At 52.2% G+C, this 16,122-nt stretch overlaps 1 protein-coding gene across 3 annotated transcripts in view; it reads right to left on the reverse strand.

The window, feature by feature from the left end:
• BSN (bassoon presynaptic cytomatrix protein) overlaps nucleotides 1–16,122 on the reverse strand; it is a 97,270-nt gene that overhangs the window by 30,274 nt on the left and 50,874 nt on the right. The window lies entirely within an intron of this gene.

The raw sequence follows: 16,122 nt of genomic DNA on the forward strand, positions 1-16,122 counted from the left end.
AATACCTCATTTCTTTGCCAAACTAGGGGGGGGGGGGTTTGAGAATATTTGTTCTCCAAGTCAACCAAACCCCACTGAAATCAATGCTTTTCTGCTTCAGCAGGCTTGGGAGCCAGGTGCTTTTTGTGCTCCAAACAATTAAAAATATCCTAACCAAAAAAAAAACCAAACCCAAAAAACTCGTGCCAGAGATCAGAGACTGCCTGCTGGTTATCTCCCAGTCACGGCACAAATAATGGCCAAAAGCTTCTAGCTGTGGCACAGGAAAATGCAAAGCATTCAGAGATACCATCTGAAGATCCCAAAACACACCTTTAAATTAAAAAAGCCCTCTTATCACTCCCAAAGGTGTCTCCATTTTCCCCAAATCCTCCCTCCAGGTTCCAGTGGTTTGTTGTACTCCTTGCTTCAAGTAACCCAGGGCAATGAGGTCTCTGGGCTAACTGTGCAAAATATCTTCTCCCCACTTCCCAACCTCACCTTTCTTTTTGGTTTTGTGCTGTGAGAAACGTAAAAGCTGAGGCAGGACCTTGCTCTGCTGTGCCATTTCTGCTGCAGGGCACCGAGCAACTCCCGTCCCACTCCGTCCTAGGTATTTGCTTCGTCAGGTGCAAAGGGGCTCTCAGAAAATCTACCTTCGAGACTTTTCATCATGCCAAGGAAGAGGGAGGTGAAGGTGGTCCTGTGTCCATTCCCCTACGGTGACTCCTCCACAAGGAGAGCATGGGAGGGGGCATCAAGGGACAAGAGAGGCATGAAGGACTTGGGCCCTTCTCCACAGACTTAAGGTCTCTTAATGTAGGGTTCATTTCACTTAACTGTCTAAAATTTGGGCAGCCAGACTCGGCAAGTCATCATCTGCCCCAGGTGCGAGATGAGCATCTCCAGGATGAGAAGCCAAGACCCTTGCAAGGAGCCACCCTCGGTGGGTACCACTCTCCATCAGCGTGGACAGAGAAACCTGAAAGTGGGGGGGACAAACCCTACCCTCAGCAGCAGCAGCAGCTTCCCCTAGGCCACGGCAGAAGATGCCCAGCGGAGGGTCCCCGCGTGCCAAGCCGTCACGCTGAGCCGGTGCCGGGGCAGCCCGGGCAGGGCGGCGTGGGGCTCCCCGAGCACAGCACACCTCATCCGCAGCGCGCTGCCTTATTTTAGCAGACAGAGCAGATGGCGGTGGGAAGATAAGGAGGCAAAGCAGAAGCGAAGAGAAGGCTTTTGAAATAAAGCCCCGTGCTCTGCCGAGGAGGTTTAGTGCATTTTAACGGTCGTAGCCAGGATGAGCTTTGAGGCAGCTCAGGGGTTCCCTGGTGGGGGACCTACAGCCATGGAGAAGAGAGACAGGGAGAAGCCTGCCCTGGTTCCCAAATACCGCGTGGCAGGGACAGCTGGCGTTGGCTCAGCACGGCCTTGGTGAGGCACAAACAGAACTGAAATAATCCTCAGCAAAGAGAGGCAGAGCCCTCACAGAGGCTTTCAGCCCTGGTGAAAAGGTGTCTTGGCTCCACCGCCTCCTGCCCATGGGGCTGGGGGGAGCTGGGACCGTTCTCTTCGCTGATGCTGCCATGGATTTCTGCAAGGCTGGGCCTGAACATCTCTCAGGGCTGCCACCCAGCATCTTCCCTGCCTGAAATGCAGGGGATGCTCTGGAGACCACCCTGGTTTTTCCTCCTCTCTGAACCCCTGCAGAGCTGGGGACCATGACAGCAGCACGCAGGGACCAGTCTAGCAGCAGGGACTCCAGGGCACGTTGAGAAGATGGTTTATCTCCCACCTGCCCTGTGCCCAGTGCTGGGCGGCAGCTCAGCCTGCTTGCACCCCAGAGACTGTACCCCACCAGCGCGGCTACCAGGATGCTCGGGGAGATGGTGCCAAAGGCTTTGCGAGGCAGACGCCATCCACGTGGGACCCGACGAGAGCCGTGAAGCCCAAGCCTCCCTGCTGTCCCCTTTGTCCGGTTTTACATTCACCATGACCGGCAGGATGAAGCACCGCGGGGCAGGGCAGGGAAGCCCACAATAACCACAGCCACGTCCTCCTGGATCTCTGCCTCCGCCTTGCCCACCAACACAGAAAACAAAACTCCAGCAGCTGCGCCTTTAAAATTGTTTCTCTTCCAAATGCCCCGGAAAGTTGTTTAAGTTGCAAAGTATTACCTGGGGCTTTCGCATCAGGTTCTTAATTAGCTGAAACGATTTGCTTTGTCGGGGAATCATTTCCAGGAGCTCCTAAACAGCTTTTAAAATCAGCTCTAGGAACAGCCTCAGAAGGGAGAAGCATTTCTTCTGGATGGCGAGTTGAGCACTGGGCTACACCTCTGCCCACCCCCAGCAAATTTCTTTCCACCACACAAAGAAGTTAGGCAATTTTTAACAATAAGTTTCATATTCCCTTCCGCCGGTGCAGGAGGCTCCCGAGGCTGAGCTTTGCAAGCTGCTGTTTCCCTGGGTACCCCAAGTGCAGGCAGGGGACGTTTAGCTCTTGGCTCCCCGGCATCACCCTTGCCAGGGATTTCAGCTCCCCGCCGCAGGCAGGAGCTTGCAGGGGAAGAGCGCCCATGTTTGGCTGGGACCGCACCAGAAAGAGCAGGCAACTTCAGATCACGTCAGGAATATAAAACAACCACTGCTTAGTTTGCAAACAACCTTTTACCTACCCAAAAGGAGGACTTTTTGGTGCAGAGAGAAGGTAATAGCATTCCCTTTAATGGGCTGCTTACTTATAATTGCTCATTTTGCATACTTTCTAGAAGATCTCGCTTCTCTAGGTGCCATTTCAAGCAATATATTTAGAAACTCCTGGCAAAGTACAAAATAATAAATAATTTTGGGTGTCCTTTTCTGAGAGTGCAGGCACATCGGCTCCCGCTCACAGGAGCTAAGCAGTCTCTAAGCAAAGAGAGAGCAAAGCAAAGCAGAGCTAAGCAAAGCCGTGGCTGTGCTCCCTCTTTAAACTTTCATTTTGCGTTCCATTTCTCATCCAGTTTCTTATGCCTGGCCAGGATCACCTTTAAAATTTGGGGGATTTTAAATTAAAATTAATTGGGTGGCAGAGCAGCCATGCCGATGCCACTTGCAGGCAGCATCCCCAGTCATCACCCCCTGATGCTGGAGGTGATCGGCCCTGAGCAGACGTGCAGGGGGGCACGGGACAGGGAAAGGTGGAGACATTTCCCAGCTACAGCCAGATCTAGCTGAATTTGGGAGAAAAGGATAATGGGTTAAAATCAAGGAACTCCAGAAAAATTATTCTAGCAAATTACCAAATAACTCTACAGATAATTTGGATGCAACAAAACCTTGCATCTGCTGTTTCACCAACAAACAGTCTGTGATGCACCAAACACTAAAGGAGGACGTTACCCAAATGTACCTATGCTAGCACATTATATAGCTAGCAAGCCTAAGAGGAGCCAAACAGGATGGCAGAAGCTGTCCCCAGGGTAGTTATTTTCTGCTCTTTCATGCTGGCGTTTGCACAACAGGAAAATTTTTTAGAGAGAAACACAGTTTGTATTAGAGCAATCAATAAGCTTAGAAAGCAGGTGAGCCTCCGGAGGCACAGGAGCCCTCCCCAGCGCAGCCCCTGGCCCCCTCCTCTGCTTTGTGATCTTCCTAAGGGACATTTCCTAAAAATTCCCCATTCTCTCAGGGAACGATCACACATTTGATGGAACGATTTATCCCCCGGGGCTTCTAAATATTGCCTACGTGATCAGATCCTTCTCCAACGCACCCCAGGTTAACATCATTTATTTACGTTTAACGCCAAAGCAGGGGCAGGGCGAGCAAGCAAGAAGGAAAAGCAGCCGTCTGTCCCTGCAGAGCCACATTTTGGCCCTGGGGGAGATGGGACGTGTCCCTTGCCCCAGGAGCAGCCGTGCCCACGAGGCCATTGCAGGCACCAGCGACGCGGCTCTGTACTCAGCCCAGCTCCCGGCAGGGCTCCCCGAGCTCGGGCACGGCCGGGATGGACGGTGGGGCCAGGGAGCACCCGACGTGCCGTGCGTGGAACCCCCTCGCTCGAACGCCGCAGTAGAGTTGTCACCGACATTTTGGGTGTCAGACCTCACGGTGCCAGAAATAATGGGTAGGAAAGGCAGAGGCAAGAGGGGAGATGGGGACTCCCCCGGCCCCAAACACGGGCACTGGCTTGCAAGACGCCAAGCATTTCGACACGCAGCAGCACAAGCGCTGGACGAGCCTTTCCACCCGCTCATGGCAGCAGAAACACGATAAAAATCAAAGATGGAAAAGAGTGCAATCATTGCAGGATCAGGCATGAGCATCTATGTTAATGCCTCGGCTTATAATTACAATCACTTACGTTAATAACTGCACCTCCCAGCTAATTCCTCCTACACTTCCGATTATTGGAAAGGAGCTGCTTTACAGCCTTATGTGAAAAATGAGACTATGGAAGCATCAGGCTTTATAAGAAATCCTGTATCAGCACCAAGGGAGCTGCAGCGTGGCTTTCAGTCTGCCCAACAGAGCAGCTGCTGCTAGGCACATTTTATAGCAAAAAAAAGAGACATGTAGGAAAACGAAGCTGTTTCAGTTTAAATGGCAGGGGCAGAGATGATGTTCTGCACTGAACAGGTTCACTGAAAGCTGGGAAACAAATGGGGACTGGAAAATGCAGGGACGTATCTTTCCCTCTTTTGCTCTGTGAACAAAACGCACGCAGAGGAGGCCAGGGTCCGCAAGGTTGAGGAACCCGGATGCCACGACAGCAGGCGTGCAAAAGCTTTTAAGCAGATGAAGAGGCAGATGAACCCCCTGGGGGGGTCAAAGTGCCTGTAAAGGTTTGGTACCCAACTCCTCCGCACAGCAGGATGAGGGTCCCCAGGACCCATCCCAAGAATTTCCTTTGGGAGAGCAGAAAATAAGTATAAATAAACAATAAAAACAAAACAGTTTCTAGCACCTGGGGTTTTGCCAGCCAGCACCTGCCCTGGGGTGCCACATGGGCACCCAGCTTCTGCGAGGATCTCAGACCTCCAGAAATCAAACCGTCCCTGTGAAACATTTCCCTCTCAAGTTAAGTGGCAAATGTCAACCAAAAAGGTGTCTAATCATGTGTTTCCAGTCAGTTCCTGACCCCTACATCTGAAAAATCATTCAAAAGGTGGCTGCAAGGTGGCCATGGGCCATGCTAACAGGTCCACCACCAAGACTAAAAAACAGCCTGGATAATGTAAGAATGAAACGTCGCTCAAAATCTCCAGAGACCTGCATGGGCTCAGAGCTTGGTGTGCTTCAAAGAGCGAGCTTGCTTTCATTTTCTCTTTCACTTTTGCATTTATTTTTGCTGCAGGCTGGTACCATCCACCTTCCCCAGCTCATCAGCCCAGCAATCCGGCCAGAAGGAGGAGGAAGCAGCCAGCCACTTGGTGCACCCCTTGGTCCATTCAGCTCTTTGGCTTTTAACTTGCTGTGAGGTTTTATTTTTTTAAATAAAAGGCTGAAGTGCCCTGGCTCACGCTGCTTGCTCCTTGCTGCTGCCCGCATTGCCCGGGAAGAAGATCACCGTGTGCAGGGCACATTGCACCAGAGCTCTGCTGAGTCTTGGGCACTGTGGCAGTGCAGAACCCCCAAACCCCGACAATATTAATTATACAAGGCTTCCCTTTCAACCGGGGAGAAGGGTCTCGTTTCACTGGAGACCAGAGTTTATGCTGCGATGCAGGGAGACTGAGGGAGAGGGGATGGTGATGGCCAGGACTCAGCTCTTCATCCTGCACCTCCTGGGCAGTACCACTGCCCTGACAGGATCAGGCCGCATCCCTTCAGCAAAGCCCACGGCCATTTAACAGAGAAAGAAAACGGACACCCAGCTGGCTGACTCCCAAGCGTTCACTTGTAACCACACTAATAATGCCATTTCTTTGCATAGATTTTCTTCCCTTGCCCAGCAGCATTTTCTCCAACACTCAATATACTTCTCAGGAGATGGGATGTTACAGTCCTCACCTCGTGTAGCTCGCCCCAACACACATGTAGTCACGAAAAACAGGGCATCCCAGCACACAGCAAAAACTGAATGCTGAAGTACATGGTATGTGAAACGTTATTAAACCAGGGTGAAACCCTGCAGTGGCTGAGTTGTAGATACCATAAAACTGTCTTTCAGGTCCTGTTGGCCCTTGGAGAATGACGCAACCTTTACTAACACACACGTGGCTGATGAAGGTTTGGGCTTGCTTCAGCAGCACGCTATCAACGTGCCTCCAGCACCAGGAGGCTGCGCTGCCCACGCAGGCTCGCCCTGCCCTTGGGCTTTACCAGCAACAGTTTTGATGTGGGAAGGAGGGAATCGGCACAAGAGCCTGGCTTGAGCTAGCAATGCCCGTCCCCAACACATGCACATCCAGCTGGTAATCCCATGATCAGCATCACCGTTGGCTTCTTCCCAAGCCATGTCCACACACTTCACCGTTGGCAGCTCCTCTCCTCACTCCAATTTTGTTCCATGGACCTTTACAGATGCTAAAGACTGTGGGATTCAACTGCAAAATGCCACTGAGTTCACTAGGAGAAACAATGCTGCTTTGGAAGGTGGATCAACACCAACAAAGTCAGTCTGAGATGCTCCCATCACAGCTGGAAAACCATCTCCACTGCAGCACGGCCCTAAAGCTGCCTCCCCCTCAACCCACTCAGAAAGTCAGTGTTACAAAGCCAATTAAACGCTCGATTAAATGTCCCAACATGTTCCCAAATAAAGTACTAACATGGCATGTTATTAAAAAAAAAAAAAAAAAAGGGGGGGGGGGAAGAAGAAAGCTCCAGGTTGTATAACGGCCTGCAAGCATGTCAGGATAATCTGTGCCTGCTCCCAGGGGGTGGAAACAGGAGCTGAACAGCCAAATTCTCTCACCATCTCCAACAAAAAGAGCTATTTCTCTCTCTGCCCACTACATCTTCAGACTGAGACCCTGATTTACACGGTCCCACCAACCTTGCCATCTGCTGTTGGTACCTGCCCGGGGACTGTGCGCCTCCACCGTTAGTCCCCACAGTGTTGCTCAGAGCCTGCTGCTCCACAGGTCCCCTCCAACCCAACCCCCTCCACAGACTTCTTGTCTTCCTAAGAGCAATGTCCACCACAGGCAGATGTTCTCCATCTCCACCAGCAGCCCCTGCTGTGGGCAGGGAAGAGGTCTCATGACACAGGAGCCCACGCACCCCACTGAGCAGCCTGGATTCAAGGGTCAGTGCTACCACGTCCTACCACCCCCCAACAAGTCATCCCACCAAGCTGAGCAACACAGACATGATCCAAGCAACACCACCCCTAAAGCGGTAGTCTGTAATCCTATGTAGCATGTTTGGAGGCCACCGAGCGTCCCCAGCCCAGACCACTTTGATCCCACCACCACCTCTCCCAGGGCAGAGATGGTGATAACCTACTGATGCTGGGTGCCGGTCCCTGTGCTGAGGACTGCTCCTGAGCTTCTTTATCCACTAATCGTTCAATACGAGATACAGCAGGAGCAAGAATGAGGGTCCAGGCTGTCCCCATCCCACTGAGAGCCCCCATGCCTCCCCTGTAACGCCACACTCCTCCTCCCCTGCTTTCCTTCAGCATCTCCCGCTCTTCGTTGCATCTGGCACACCTTCAGGAGGATGCCACGGGAACCTCTCGCTTTGCCCCTGTGCCAGCTGTGTGCCTGAACAACGTGTCCGCTGAGGTCTGCATCGACTCCCTGCGAGTGGAGCTCATCTGACGAGTTATGAGGACGTCTCTTGGGTTGGTCCTGCAGTAGACATCAGTGACACTGCCCAAATCAGCAGTTGCACGGGGCTTCTTGAGGCATGGGGCTCCAGGGCTGCCCCACCAGCACAGCTGCTGGGTCTGACTTGAAGAGCAAAGGCAGAAAATTCTGTGCTAGAACCAGGTACACTTGAATTTTGTGAATGAACTGGGGTTTTTTTTGTCTCCAGCACTTATTTATAAAAACCTTTCTGATATCCATAAAACACTATGGCAGCTTTAGCTTGTCCTGCTTCCTCTCTGTGCTTCTACTTTGCCTATTTTTGCTGCCTTCAACCTTTCATGTGTACAACAGTAACTCTCTTCAAAGCTTCTCAAGGTCAAGAAAGTCCCTAACAAGGTGCATAGGGCAGTTATTGATCTTCTCTCAGCCTTTCCCAGAGCAGCTCTGAACTGTGAAACCTCATTCAGGAGATGGAAAGTCACTCAGGCCTTTCCCAGGTTGGTGAATTTTAATATTCATGGCACCAAACTCGTGTGAATATCAAATCCTCTCCCAGTGATAGCCCCTGTATGTCTGTCTCCACGTCCCTGCTGCAAGGTGACAGTCCCCTCTGTCTACTCGAGGATGGCTTGGGTGGGTTTCTGAAGGATGAGTCTGTGCCACGAAACTTTCATGGACAGAATACCATCACCTCTTAGAAGCAGATTCGCAACACCTACCAAAATAAGCGTCTGCTGGGAAAAGCAATCAAAGCTTAGCAGGGGACAGGATCTGGCACAAAGACCTATCCATGTTATATGGGCAAAAAGCGTTTCCCTGAACTATTCCTCGGCACTTCCTATGAAACACCACGATCAATGCCACATAGATGAAGTTTCACCATCAATTAAAGCAGAACTAAATCCACACTGCTGCCTAATGGGCAATACCAGTCGCCCTTCGCATTCCCAGCCTGAACCGCGGCAGGAACCAGCAGAGCCTCCCTTCTGTCGGCTGCAGTCGCTGGCCCGGCTCAGCGGAGCCCGAGCAGCCCCCCCTGCCCCCCCCGGGCTTGCCAGCACCGCCTCGTGCCCACCCACACACATCGCTACCTTCTGCGGGAGCAACGGGTGGTGGTTTGCCACTAACGGCAGCGAGCGATGCTGCTACGACTCACGGCGAGACGTTGAGTCTTGCAGGTTTGCCTGCGGCACCCTCTTGGAGAATATTGTCCCGTGGGTCTTGCTCACCCTGGAAGCAGGCTGCCGTGCCCGGGCAGCGGCTGGCACGTGGGGGCTGTAGGACCGAGGCAGCGGTGTGGGCAGCCACCCACCCCGCAGCGAGGTGGGGACTCCACCACGGCAGCTGCCTGCACGCTTTTGGGCTGTTGAGAGGGAAATCTACGGTGGAGACTCAGGTATCGTGTCTGCCCTGGTACCCACCTGACCTCCAGCACCACGGGCTGGCCCACAGCAGCAATACTGATGCCCCAAAAGCCAAAGGGCTCCCTGTTTTAAGCCTGAATCTTTGCACTGCCACAGCGAGCACATGGGCTTTGCTCTTGACATACCTGCTCGCCTTCCCGGCAAGACAGCTCAGGAGGATGCCTTGGCACTGCTGGCCCAGGCAGCTTGCTAGCCCAGGAGCACAGCAATACAACAGGCAGCAGCTCCAAGTCCTAGGGCACAGCAAATATGCTCTGGAAAACCAGCCTGGCATTGGGAAGCATCATTCACTTCAAATACATCTTCATTTAGAAGCGAGGAAGGCAGATATCCCTTACCTCGCTCAGCCACTGTCACCCCTCTGAATATATAGTTTGGTTTTATGAACCATTGAAAACAATCTGCAGGTGCGGGCAGCGGCTTCCTCTGAAGCATTAATCAGCAGGGTTCACATACGGCTGACATTTGTCTGTTAATAATATAACTGCATCTAAAGGAGGAAAGGAATCTGGAGCTCTGGGGGGGGGGGTTCTGATTAAAGAAAGGAACAGCAGTTCTTCAGATAATTTTCTGAGTGGCCAGAAGCTGAGAGCAGGCTCAGCAAGGTGAAACCCAGCATTTGGAGTAGTTCTAGAACCTCCAAAGACACGACCAGCAGAAGACAAGAGTCTGCAGCAGACATGGAGGTAACATCTAATAGGATTCTGCAGAAAAAACAGCAGTGGTGTCCAGAGGGGCTGCCAGAGCTACAGAAACATGGATTGCACGGGTGGGACACCCGTGGACGCTGTGCATCACCCATCTGATGGGACTCCACTCTTAACTCAGACTCGACTGCCAGGTTACATCACCACTGACCCCCAGCCCCACTTCAGCCCCCCCGTGCTTGCAGGAGGACCCAGCGGGGACCCCGGCATTGCCCAGCCCAGCAGCAGGAGCCGGCTTAATTACAGTGGGTTAAGCAGCACAGAAAACTCCTGAGTCACAGCAAGCTGTTAATTACCAATCCGTAAAGGGATTTGAGGGCTCACACCGGCGAAGCCGGCTTCATCTTGCGCTGTCATAGGCAGCGCTCTCGGTTTGACTTAAGTTTGTGTGACTGACAGGAATATTTATAGCCCTGGGGCTGGGGTATTTTTTAAAAGTTGTGATTTCTACACAAAAATTCAGGAGAAACCCAGCAACTGCTGCACTCTATGGCCCGCATCTCTGGCTACTTCTTCCTCCTGCAGGGAACTCTGGGGTCTAACCCCCTGCCCACCCTTCAGCATGGCACTTACTCCTCCTGTCCCCAGAGAGGGGACCCAGCCATCTCAGCATCCAGCCAAGCCCCGGGGACCCTGCCAAGCTGTCATCGCAGGACGCCCGATTTCAGGGAAAACGGCCTCAAAGGGGTGACTGACAACAGCTGCTCCCTGCTATATCGGGGCTGCAGAGCATGTCCGTTGGTACCCTTCGGCCCTCTGAGCCCGGTAGGAATAACAGGACCCAGACTCCTATGGAAAAATGATGCCTGCAAACTTTAAGCGCCTGTCACCGCTTGTCACCCACCCGCCCCATCACCACGCACAGGCAGGCAGCTCTTTGGGAAGGGTTTCATACATAGAGCATCACACAGAGGAAGGACACAGGGCTCTGCAGGGCGGTGAGCTGCCGGATCCCCAACACGGGCACTGCAAGCGTTCCAGAGGGCAGAAGGCAGGTTTTTCTTAAGGCACCTCTATCCTGCTTTTCCCCCTGGAAGGAGGCAGCAGGGCTGCCCAGGAGTCGTGCGTGGCCCCAGACGCCAGACTGGGGCTGGGATTTCCACCCCGGGACAGCGCTGAGCTGGAGGCACTCTCTTAACCTGGCTAATCCTCTTTGGCCAGGAGCTACTGGCTAATTACATTCCCAGCCACAGCGCAGACCCTCGGGAAGGGGGCAGGGAAGCATGGCACACCGGGGGTCGAACACGGGCTCATGGCTGCCAGCTCCCACCTGCAGCGAGGGCAGGCGAGGCAGGAGCCCGACACTCCTCGCCGCTCACCTTTTTCCTCTTCTATGAAATCTATGTGCCGACACCAAAATAATTTCAGCACAAAACCTTTCCTCAGCCCCCCTTCTCTAACCCATTCTCCGGCTGCCAGCAGCGACACCCTGTTCTGCACAAAGGCTGATCTCATGGAGTTTTTTTTCCATCTAATTGAACTCCCTTTTTTGCAGGCGTTCCTCCCTGCAGCCAAGCGCAGGAGCTGCCACGGTTGCTTCTGCAAGTAGGGCAGGCTCGGCCCCATCCTCAGCGTCAGCATCCTCAGCGTCAGCATCTCGAACCTGAGCAGTGCAGCATCATGCCCTGGGGAGCTGTTCTGCTCAGGGCCCAATTTTGGCCAGCAGGAGGTCTTGGAGCGTGATGGAAAGAGAGGCCTAGGGCTTTCCGGAAAGTATTTGATACGGTGATTCACAAGCTCTTTGCAAGAAATCCATCTGAACAGGCTTGTTTGTACCTGGCTGCAGGTACAAGGGGAGCAGCAGAAGGGGAAGCTGTCCCACGAAGGACTCAAGTGAATGCTGCTCCTGCATCTTGTTGACTTGTGATATCACATCCAGGATAATGCATGTGATATACATATATTATACATGCATATAATGGGGAACCTAACAGCATTGACCGGTGAGACCAGATAGGGAGATACAGTAGCATGCCCATGACAACACAAGTGTTATAAAAAAGGATGCTTTTTATAATGCATGCGGAAAGAAAGAAAACAAATGCAATTTTCGTATCTGGATGTGCTGTGGTGAGTACCACAAATCAGTAAGAGGACCCTCCTGAAGGTAAGGCACCCGTTGGAGGTCACGGCCTGGCACCCAGGGATCAGCAGCGTTCTTCAATGGAAGTTGTCACCGCTCCTGTTTCAGGCTGGTTAATTAGGCAAAGGGGCATCCTGCCATGCTTATTTAGTAACACAACATGCATAGTTCATTCAGTCCTTAATACAAAACCCCCTGGAGTCAATTGGGGTCAATCAGGGTTACCAGGAGAGCATTGTGCAAATGCAGGGCAATCATGCTGCAAGCCAGCTCTTGCCAGATCACTTGCTCCCTTAGCAGACTCTGCTATAAACAGGCGTGATTTTTTAAATCGCCAGTGAAACAGCCCAGCACTTAGTCTTCCTGCAATGGAAACCTCCTTCCTGCCTGCATGTCACCAGGCTGAGGCTGTAGGGAATTTGGGAGGGTCCCAAAGCACCAGCTCTGACTTGGTGGGAACAGCTCATGGTGCTGCTCCCAGGAGCCAGGTCCTGGAGGAGGTGTGATGAGGTGGGAGGAAGCTCCAGGCACCTGTACTTCTGGTAATTCACACAAACAACTTATTTAAAGCTGGGTAACATGTACCATGGCGAGCAAGCAAAAGAAGTGGAGGTCAGGCACACTTTCAGGCTTCCTTTCTCTGCTGGTCATCCACAGCCCACACGCTTCTCCTGGGATGCGCTGCCAAAATGCCATGCTTGTACCTGAACTCTTCAAGTGCCCTAGGCTTCCAGTCCTCACCATCATCTTCTGACCATGCCCACCAAGCCCCAGGGCCAAAGGAAAGCCAGCCCTGCTGGTGGATCTTGTGGGAGCTCTTGGCTTGGAGGCACTACCCAGCTGCTCACAGGCGGGATGCTCTTAGAGCAACCTTCATCTGGACCAGACTACACAAGCCCACCGCAGTGCAAAGATAACGAGGGAAGTGCAAGTTATCCTTTTCTTTGGTGGCTTGGCACCTACGTAACTCAGCCGGTGAGTCCACAGAAAAAAAGCACTTTTTGTATTTTCTTCTCTTTTGCTAGGTTTGAGTGCACTCGGCTGAATGAAACGCTGGGGAGGAGGCAGCTCCTTGGATACCTCTCCAGGCGGCTGCAGAGGGTGGGAGGGGACGACAGGCACCCGGAGCCTCCGACTCCATCTTTAGATCAGGAGTGGGATGGGGATGAAAATACCATGGCTAAATAATAACGCATCTTTCCAGGGAAATCAGGAGTTTTAGGGGGCTGCAGATAGGGGCAAAAGCCTTCCCCACTTTCTGCATTTCACTCTCAATTTTCTTCTCCCCATTTCGTAACAGCAATTGTCAGCAACGCCTGCCACATCCCCCCGCTGCTGAAAGCAGCCCAGAGGTTTGACCAGTTGCCCCTCCTGATGTTGACTATGTGTCCAGCTAGTTGGGACCTGTCATGTCCTGCTGGTCACCCATCCACATGGCAGAAACACACACAGACGTGCAGCAGGAGGCGTGCTTCCAGTGGTGTGCAACAACCTAACACGGTCTTACCTCCACCAGCAGGCTAGTACATCTCACGGGGTCTCTCTAACCATGCAGCTCCTCCATACCTCTCTGTCCCCTTTCCAAAGACCTGCTCTGGCCACATGCTCCTTCCAAGATCCACCTCAGCCACTTGCAGGGACTATTCCTCAACACCCGCGATGAATTCAAAAGTCAGCATGTGCTAAAGCACGAGGGTTAGTGGGTGTTAGGATGCTCTTCACCCTCAGCATTACGCATGATGCCACCAAGGAGCCAGGGTCCCCAGGGAAGCGGCACTGCCAGCGTGCCCTCCAGCTCCCGTCGTACTACTGGGGTCACCCAGCCCCCCAACAAGTACCAGTATCAGTTTGAGTGATGCTTCCCACTGAGCTGTGACAGCCCGCACCGATACGGGGAGAGCAGTATCCCTCAGCGCAAGTTCATTAGTGCCTCCCTGGCAGTGAAGATGACCTCATTAGCAAAAATACTTGTCCTGTATGAGGATGCAAACATTATTTAGGGTTTTTTCCCCTCCCAAGTTGGTTACACGGTTTTGCTATGAAACTATAATCATGTGCAGCCCACTGACAACACTGTGACAAAGCCTCGACTGCTTGCAGTGACGATAAAACTTTATTTGCAGAAAATGCATTCTTTTAGCACTGTTTTGCTGCAAAACTCCATTCTTCCTCCAAAAACCAGGCCACCGTGGCCCATGCCCCCTCCCTCCCTGTGACTCACACTGTTTGAAGCTGGGGGTGAAGACTTTGCCCAGGCTCCAGCAGTACATACAGAGAGTGCTGTCTGTCTCACCCGCAGCTCGCACTCCTCTGCACATGCCAGACTTGGGCTCAAATCTCCTCATTAGTTTTCACGCAACTTCCAAGGGCAGCTTACACTCAAGGTGCTAATTCATAAAGCAATTAACGGATCAAGCCTCACTACTTCAAAGAGCAAGTTCCGGTATTTGCACGAGGGGACAAGCTCATGTGAGCTGCAGGGAAAAAGAGCATGAGACCACAGAGCAATTTTCTCAGAAGATCAAGCACACCTAATGCCCAATGGTGTTAACAGATCTTGCAATGTTTTCCTTTCCTCAGAAAGTTTTTGTTAAAAACATTCACAGCTCAAGTGTTGCATTTCTTCCTCAACTCTTAAAAAAAATAAATCCCATAAACCATCCCATCCATTCTGAGCCAGACAATTAATGATTCTGCGTAAAGGGGAAAAAAACCCCAAGACACCACAAAGCCCAGGTGGGACCTCACTGTGGGTCTTCACTCTATGTGAAGGCACACAGATATCGCAGTGATGAGCAGCAGCGAGAAACCCTGAGAGGGACATAAGTGCAAGGGTGAGTTTGCCAAAGGTGTCTGAAGGCATTTACTCAAGAGCTGAGGGAGCCAAGACAGAGTCCAGCCTTCAAAATCTGAAATTTAATCCCAGGTGTCAGCTAGTGACCCTGGAGACAAGTGCTGGGGAGATGTCACCTTTCCGTGGTACCTGCAGAGAGCACGACGTTATCGGGTACAACCCAATCCCAAATTAATTCTCTAATTAATTATTTAACAGGCGGGTGCCAAGGGGAGCACGTTAAAGCCATTTCACCAAACCGTGAGCTTTCTGAAGCCTGGAAACACATCGTTGCCCAAGGGCACACCAAAATGGGGCTTCAGCCCTACCCAAGGGACTAAACACCTGGACACCATCTTTTCTCGCCCAGGCCCTCTGGGTAGTAAGGAAGCAGTGGTAGGAGCAACAAGCAGAGCATTTCCATTGCAAATGACATTATGCACAAGGAGGCGGCCATCTGATGGGTTTACACCTCCACACGCATGCTGTGCACAGTACTGGGAGAGCAGCTCTCCTCCGCTGCGAATGTGATCGTGAACAGCAGCAGCTTCAGGAAGAGGAGAAAATTACTGGGTGTAATTGAAACTGCAGGGAGGAGCTAGGGACATAAAATGTAATTATCCACCATGGAATGAAGCCAAGATTAGCAATCCTACTTCTGGTCATTTAAAGTTTCCATTAACTTTTCCATGTGCTAATGATATCGGGTTTGTGTCTTACTGGCTGCGAGATGCAGCACTTCCAGAAGAAAGCCCTGGGCCTCCTCTTGTAAGGGTCTTGAATCACCGGTAGAGGAGGGGGTGAGAGTCTAGACTTTAACAGAGGTCTTCTCCAAGGATCTGGAAGACCTCCCTCCCAAGGTGGAAGGGGTAGGAGGATGCTCCACCTGAGCCTCAGTTGCGCCACTGTCCTCTCCAGGCATTGGTGGCTAGAGTTGGCTAAGGTGCCTTTTTGGTGCTTGGGATGATGATCTGGGTGGGCATCACAACAATTCAGAGACCTCCTCGACTACAGTTGGTGAGACTGGGTGGACCTTGGACCACCTCAACCTCCCTTCTCCTCTCCTTGCACTCCATCTCAGCAGGCTGCAAGACACCCAGCCAGTTCACATCCAAACGGAACTGTGGATGTCTCCACATCCATCCTGTGCTCAGCCCATTCCCCTGCCCTGCACCCAGACGCAACCGAGCAGGGCCCTTGCCATCTGGAGAAGGCAGTAAATTCCAACAGGCCATTGCATGCCCTCAACTGATTTGAAATCCTCCTGCTGAAGTCCTGCCACTTTCCCCCCGTACCATTTTCCTTGCACCTTCACCATCTGAGGATGCAGGAGTTGCAGAATGTCCTTCACCAGC

The sequence above is a fragment of the Harpia harpyja genome, chromosome Z (assembly GCF_026419915.1).
Source record: "Harpia harpyja isolate bHarHar1 chromosome Z, bHarHar1 primary haplotype, whole genome shotgun sequence".
NCBI classification, from domain to species: Eukaryota; Metazoa; Chordata; class Aves; order Accipitriformes; family Accipitridae; genus Harpia; species Harpia harpyja.